This window comes from Piliocolobus tephrosceles, chromosome 21 (assembly GCF_002776525.5).
Source record: "Piliocolobus tephrosceles isolate RC106 chromosome 21, ASM277652v3, whole genome shotgun sequence".
NCBI classification, from domain to species: domain Eukaryota; kingdom Metazoa; phylum Chordata; class Mammalia; order Primates; family Cercopithecidae; genus Piliocolobus; species Piliocolobus tephrosceles.
Window position 1 is genome coordinate 38,586,342 of NC_045454.1, and position 6,392 is coordinate 38,592,733.

The window sequence follows — 6,392 nt, forward strand, 5'->3', positions numbered from 1 at the left end:
GCGAGGATGGCCGGTCTGGGGCAGAAGACGCCGGGCGGGGAACTGGGTTGGGGGCTGCCATTGACCCCTACCCAAGCCTCCTAAACGGTCCGCTTTCCTGGACGTCGGAAGTTCGAATCCTTTCCACGAAACCTGGCCTAGGTCACCTGACTCCCCCGCCCCTCACCACCCAGGGCACCCCAGATGGACACTCAGCCGACAGCACGTGGTTCAGGAGCCCCAGCTTCCTTCTCATTGGCCGCTCGGCTCCTTCCTCCTTCGCGATTGGCCGGGGCCCAGCTGCAGCTCCCCCCCTTCTCAGCCCTCCGTTGGTACAGCCCGCCGCGGCTTAGGCAGGGCGGGACGGTCCACTGCTTCGCGGCGCGGGGGGGAGTCGGGAAGAGCCGGGCGAGGCGGAGGGATCCCTCTGGAATGTTTCCGTCGGGTCCACCCGAAGCGGACGACGCGGATTGGCCGCAAGCACCGGGAGGCAGCCACTGATTGGCCGGCCCCGGGTGTCGGCCCCGCCCCCCAGGCGCCGCTGCGGGAGAGGCCCGGGCTGGAGTTTGCGGAGGGCCGAGCCGGGTGCGCACGGGAAGGCGGCGGCGGCGCAGGTGAGTGACCTCGGCGGGAAGGATGTGTCTGCTCCGGCCCCCCGGGGGTCTCGGACCTGCGAGGATCCGGTCGATCGCGCAGGGTGGGGCCGGCCCAGTGGACGCGACTGGAGGTCTAGGCTGCGCGCGGGGATGCCGGAGGCCCCTTTCCGGGGAGAGCGGGAGTGGGGGGTGGTGGGGGCAGCTCCCTTCCTGCTGGGGGGCAGGGGACAAACGCCTCCCAACGCTGGGCTGGGGTCCCTGGGCTTGCCCCTCCCCCCGTCCCCCGTCTGGACGGCCCCATCCCAGCGTGGAGAGGCGCGGGGTCGGTGTTTCTGACCCTTTGCTGGGCACTTCCCCTCAGCTAACAGCGTCTGAACCCTCCAGGGTCTGGGGGAGACGCAGTGAGAACCAGGGTCTGGATAACAATCATGAAAAACTCCACTCCAGCTAGCGTTTATTGGAGGGCTTCCGTGTCAGGTATTTACCATGCGGATCATTGACTCTAAACACCTCAATGGGAGGTGCTGTGCCTTGTAAAAAAGGTGAGGCAGCCAACCCAGAGAGGTGGAGTGACTTGCCCAAGGTCACACAGCTAGTAACTGGCACATCTGGCACTGGAACTCATGCCCCTGGGTCCAGAACTGGAGTCAAGCCTCTAGACTGGATACCAATAACTCATGGCTCAATTGTTGCTGAGTAGCTTTGGCCCCCTACCCCTCCCACCCCTACCCCGTACGCATCTTAAGGGCCACGGCTGCTGGTCTTTTGCTTTACCAGCCACTCAGACAGGAAGCTGCCCTCCTGTCCCTTCTCCCCTGAGCTGGAGAGGGCAGGTCTGACTACCTGGGTCCAGAGAAGAGAGTGACGTCTGCAGGGGGCCAGGATGCTGGGGTCCTGGGCCCCCTGGGTCCCCCCTGGCAACCTGGGCCGAGGTTGGGAAGTAGGCGTTCTCCCCGGAAACACCCAGGAGCCGGTTTTTCAAGAGTGAATCAGAGGCCTCTCTCCCTCCTTCTCTCCAAAGCAATACTGAGCTGGAAGGGGGAGCCTGGGCGTGGTTTCCCCTTCCCCTAACTTCTGTGTGCTCCCAGGAACCCCGTTCCCCTCCTCCTGCTGGCCACACTGTGTTTCTGTGTGGGGGTGGGGTTGCTAAGTTTCAGGCCCTTCCCAGGATGAGGGGGTGAGGATGCTGAAATTCCAGCCCAAACACTGTATATCCGGGCTGAAGTGTCTTTTCTTCATCTCTGTTTTCAGGTGTGAGGGGTGCCAGGGAAAGTGGGGAGGCCAGTACAGTTAGCACCTCCACAGCAGGCATGTTTGGGGGTCTGTTTCGAGGATGGAGGAGCACAGAGAGCAGTCAGAATGAGGACCTGAGACACATTCATTCATTCACTTAGTCTACAAATATCTGGTGAGCACCTACTATGTGCATGTGCTAGGCACTGTTCTTGGCACGGAAAATACAATAGTGAACAAAACAAAATTTCTGCTTTTGAGGAGTCGGCACTCTGAAAGGAAGCAGCCAACAAACAAGTTAGCAAGTAAATAAAGAAGATAATTTCAGATGGCATTAAATGCTATGAATAAAATACGAGCAGGTGGTACTGTAGAGAGTAGTTGTGGGCAGGGGGTGCCGGCCCCACAGATATCAGACAAGGGGGCCGGGCGTGGTGGCTCACGCATGTAATCCCAGCACTTTGGGAGGCCTAGGTGAGTGGATTGCTTGAGGGCAGGAGTTTGAGACCAGCCTGGCCAACATGGGGAAACCCTGTCTCTACTAAAAATAGAAAAATTGGCGGGGCGCGGTAGCTCACGTCTGTAATCCCAGCACTCTGGGAGGCTGAGACAGGTGAGTCAAGAGGTTAGGAGTTCGAGACCAGCCTGATCCACATGGTGAAACCCCCTCTTTACTAAAAATACGAAAATTAGCTAGGTGTGGTGGCATGTGCTTGTAAGCCCAGCTACTCAGGAGGCTGAGGCAGGAGAATCGCTTGAACCCGGGAGGTGGAGGTTGCAGTGAGCTGAGATCGTGCCACTGCACTCCAGCCTGGACTACAGAGTGAGACTCCATCTTTTTTTTTTTTTTTTTTTTTTTCTGAGACGGAGTCTCGCTCTGCTGCCCAGGCTGGAGTGCAATGGCCGGATCTCAGCTCACTGCAAGCTCCGCCTCCCGGGTTTACGCCATTCTCCTGCCTCAGCCTCCGGAGTAGCTGGGACTACAGGCGCCCGCCACGTCGCCCGGCTAGTTTTTTGTATTTTTTAGTAGAGACGGGGTTTCACCGGGTTAGCCAGGATGGTCTCGATCTCCTGACCTCATGATCCGCCTGTCTCGGCCTCCCAAAGTGCTGGGATTACAGGCTTGAGCCACCGCGCCCGGCCGAGACTCCATCTTAAAAAAAATAAAAATAGGCTGGGCGTGGTGGCTCATGCCTATAATCCCAGCACTTTGGGAGGCCGAGGCAGGTGGATCACCTGAGGTCAGGAGTTCAAGACCAGTCTGACCAACATGGAGAAACCCTGTCTCTACTAAAAATACAAAATTAGCCAGGTGTGGTGGCACATGCCTGTAATCCCAGCTACACAGGAGGCTGAGGCAGGAGAATCGCTTGAACCCGGTAGGTGGAGGTTGTGGTGAGCCAACATCGCGCCATTACACTCCAGCCTGGGCAACAAGAATGAAACTCCGTCTCAAAAATAAATAAATAATAAAAATACAAATACAAAAATTAGCCAGACGTGGTGGTGCCTGCCTGTAATCTCAGCTACTAGGGAGGCTAGGGGAGGAGAATCGTTTGAACCCAGGAGGTGGAGGTTGCAGTGAGCTGAGATCGTGCCATTGCGCTCCAACCTGGGTGACAGAGCGAGACTCCATCTCAAAAAAAAAAAAAAAAAAGAAGATGGGCAAGGCCAAGGTCTTTAGGCTGGACCAAGCTTGGAATCGTGTGGTTGGCGCAGAAGATGAACCCAGAGCAGCGATTGTGCAGGGGTGTGTGGATCACAGTAAGGAGTTTGCAGTTTTTCTTCCAGAAGGTGGGAAACCGTTGTAAAGTTTCAGGCAGGGCAGTGATGCCATCTGGTTTACGTTTTAAAATAGAGACATGAAGTTAAATGACAGCCTGAGGCTGGAAGACAAGAGTTCTGCCAGGGCAGCATGCAATTAGGTTCATGGGCCTGAGCCGTCTGTACCACAGGGGCGGTTCCAGCTTGCTGGTGCAAGCCTGGGAGGCTCCCTGGAGGAGTGGGCCTGGAGTAGGTATTGGCAGGCAGAGAGGGCTGGGATATTCCTGGGCAGGGCAGGGCAGAGGAGGAGACACCCATAATAACGACAACAGCGTCCTTAAATGGAGTCTGAGCAGAATGTAGATGGAATACACGAGTAATCTCTTTGGATTTCCACAACCACCTTGAGAGTGACAGGAATTCCACCCATTTTTCAGATGAAGAAACTGAGGCCCTGTGACGTGAAGTGACTTGCCCCCGGCCACGCAGCTGGTAAGTGGCAGGGGTGGGATTTGAACCCAGGCCACGAAGCCTCTTATGGCCGTGGCAGGCAGATTCATTAATCACTCACTTCCCTCGCTGCTGTTAATCCCTCCTTATAGGTGGGGACATGGAAGCTGGCCTGAACCAGGGCAGTGGGTGTGGGCAGAGAAAGAGAGTAAGAAGGCTGGGAACTGGTGGTCAGGATCTTAGGAAAAGGAGGAAGCTTGAATCTTGGTACAGATGGCAGTAGCAAGGCCGGGCGCTGTGGCTCACACCTGTAATCCCAGCACTTTGGGAGGCCGAGGTGGGCGGATCACGAGGTCAGGAGATCGAGACCATCCTGGCTAACATGGTGAAACCCTGTCTCTACTAAAAATACAAAAAATTAGCCAGGCATGGTGGCGGGCGCCTGTAGTCCCAGCTACTCAGGAGACTGAGGCAGGAGAATGACATGAATCCGGGAGGCAGAGCTTGCAGTGAGCCGAGATCATACCACTGCACTCTAGCCTGGGCAACAGAGCGAGACTCCGTCTCAAAAAAAAAAAAAAAAAAGATGGCAGTAGCAGTAATTGTCACCAATATTTATGCAACCCTTATTGTGTGCCAGGAGTGTTCAAGCACATGCATGATTTCCTTTGAGCTCAGAGAGGTTAAGACCCTTGCTTAAAGTCACACAGCTATTAAGTGATGAAGCCAGGTTCCAGATTCATGTTTTTAGCTTCCTGCCTCCCAGTGCATAGAGCTAGCAGAGTTGGAGGGATGATGAGGGGTCTTTTCTTTTTTCTTTTTGTTTTTCTTTTCTTTTTTTTTTTTTTTTTTGAGACAGAGTCTTGCTCTGTCACTCAGGCTGGAGTGCAGTGGCATGATCTCGGCTCACTGCAAACTCTGTCTCCCGGGTTCATGCCATTCTCCTGCCTCAGCCTCCCGAGTAGCTGGGACTACAGGCGCCTGCTGCCACCATGCCCGGCTAATTTTTTGTATTTTTGTTTTTCTTTAGTAGAGATACGGTTTCACCGTGATCTCGATCTCGTGACCTCATTCTCTGCCCGCCTCGGCCTCCCAAAGTGCTGGAATTACAGGCGTGAGCCACCGTGCCCAATCTCTCTTTTTTCTTTTGTTTCTTTTTTATTTTTTTCTTTTGAGACAGGGTCTTGCTGTTGCCCAAGCTGGAGTGCAATGGTATGATCGTGGCTCACTGCAACCTCCACCTCCCAGGTTCAAGCAATTCACCTGCCTCAGCCTCCAGAGTAGGTGGGATTTCAGGCATGCGCCAGCATACCTGGCTAATTTTTCTGTGTTTTTAGTAGAGATCGGGTTTCACCATGTTGGCCAGGCTGGTCTCAAACTCCTGACCTCAAATAATCCACCGTCCTTGGCCTCCCAAAGTGCTGGGATTACAGATGTGAGTGAGCCACTGTGCCTGGCCCCGCTAATTTTTTTTTGATTTTTAGTAGACATGGGGTCTTGCTATGTTGCCCAGGCTGGTCTCAAACTCCTGAGCTCAATCCATCCTCATGCTTCAGCGTCCCAAAGTGCTGAGATTACAGGTGTGAGCCACTGCGCCTGGCCGGTGAGTGCCTGTTGTATGCTAGCCTCTGTGATGGGTGCTATGAATAGAGAGATGAGGGAACTGATACAAGACTAGTATCCAGAATATATAAAGAGTTCTCACAAATCAATAAGAAAAAGGAGAGGCCATGCAATTAAAAACAGACCATGCATTTAAAAAAAAGTGGGCAAAGACAGGCAGTTCACAGAAAGACAAATCCAAATAGTTAAGAAATATATGGCTGGGCGTGGTGGCTCATGCCTGCCTTGGCCTCCCAGAGTGTTAGGATTACAGGTGTGAGCCACCACGCCCAGCCGACCCTGGTTTTTCTTTCCAGCAAGGTCAGAGCCCGGAGAGGGGTCAGAGCAGAGACAAATGTGATGTGACTTATATTTTACAGGACCATTCTGGCTGCTGTCTGGACAAGAAGTCGTAGGGGGTTAGGGTGGAAGCTGGGAAGCCCACAGGAGCCAACCGCACTAGTTTAGGTGAGTGATCATGGAGATGGACCAGGTGAGATGAGAGGGTGTATTAGGGGACAGATGAATGAATAGATGCATGAACAAATGGATACATGAGACTGGGTGCAGTGGCTCACGCCTGTAATCCCAGCACTTTGGGAGGCCAAGGCGGGCAAATCACCTGAGGTCAGGAGTTTCAGGCCATGGTGGTCAACATGGAGAAACACCATCTCTACTAAAAATAAAAAAATGAGCCAGGCGTGGTGGTACGCACCTGTAATCCCAGCTACTCAGGAGGCTGAGGCAGGAGAATCGCTTGAACCCAGG

At 54.3% G+C, this 6,392-nt stretch overlaps 1 protein-coding gene across 1 annotated transcript in view; it reads left to right on the forward strand.

Moving 5' to 3' along the window:
• Nucleotides 1-356: 356 nt before the first annotated feature.
• The window catches only part of GIPC1 (GIPC PDZ domain containing family member 1), a 21,503-nt gene continuing 15,467 nt past the window's right edge, over nt 357-6,392 (forward strand). Inside the window, exons 1-3 of the mRNA XM_026456983.1 lie at nt 357-593; nt 4,010-4,064; nt 6,005-6,092. The gene's annotated coding sequence lies outside the window, so the exon portion shown is untranslated. The remainder of the gene's footprint in view (nt 594-4,009; nt 4,065-6,004; nt 6,093-6,392) is intronic.